A 942-nucleotide genomic window follows, 5' to 3' on the forward strand; every position below is an offset into this window, starting at 1 on the left:
TTTTTTAAAAAAAAACGACTTTATGGAAAGAATTGTTTGCGTTTGCCCTTCCTCTGGCGGAAAGCAAGGAAATGGCAGAGGGAAAAAGTACAACCCGGGAACATATTATTTATGTGGGGTGACGTGGAGGGACTTATTTTGAATGGGGAACCTGACTTATTCCTGATCCTGTTAAAACTGCCCCTTTGCCTAAGGCAGGGGTAGGCAACCTCGGCTCTTTTATGACTCGTGGACTTCAACTCCCAGAATTCCTGAGCCAGCTATGCTGGCTCAGGAATTCTGGGAGTTGAAGTCCACGAGTCATAAAAGAGCCGAGGTTGCCTACCCCTGGCCTAAGGAGTGCAGGGGAGGCAGGAGGGTGAGTAGTAATCGTCAACGTGGGCAATCGTCTTCCTGCTCAGGTTGATTACATTTTGAAAGTACATGAAGAAAACAAAGCAAACCTTGGGGAAATATCAAAGCCTTAGGGAAATATAAAAACCCGGCTTTCAATTTACTCAAATGCACCCAAGTGGACTAAAAGCGGTAGTTAAGGAAATCATCCTAAACGTAAATGGACTGAGGCCTGCTTTTGCATCTCACTAATCCAAGCATCCTATTAGAAGTCTCCACCATACTTAATCAGGAGTGTTGCCTTTGTTAAGAGGCAGGCAATTTCTATGTTTAAATGTGATTGGGATTCAGTGAAGTTTGAGAATCCTGAAGAATTCAAGGAGTGGGGGGGGGGGATTTGTGTTTAAAGTTGATCTGGATTGAAACAGTCCAGATGGCATGCAGTAAAGAGATAATGTATATTTTTAATCCACTGCCACAATTTTAATGGTTATCTAGATTTTGTAGTTCACACAATTTTTTTTTATAATTTTATTTATATACTGCCCTTCTCCCGAAGGACTCAATTTAACCTATTGAAGGGCTCACAAGCGGGCACTCACTAAATAG

Source organism: Vipera ursinii (assembly GCF_947247035.1).
Source record: "Vipera ursinii genome assembly, chromosome: 1".
Taxonomy (NCBI): domain Eukaryota; kingdom Metazoa; phylum Chordata; class Lepidosauria; order Squamata; family Viperidae; genus Vipera; species Vipera ursinii.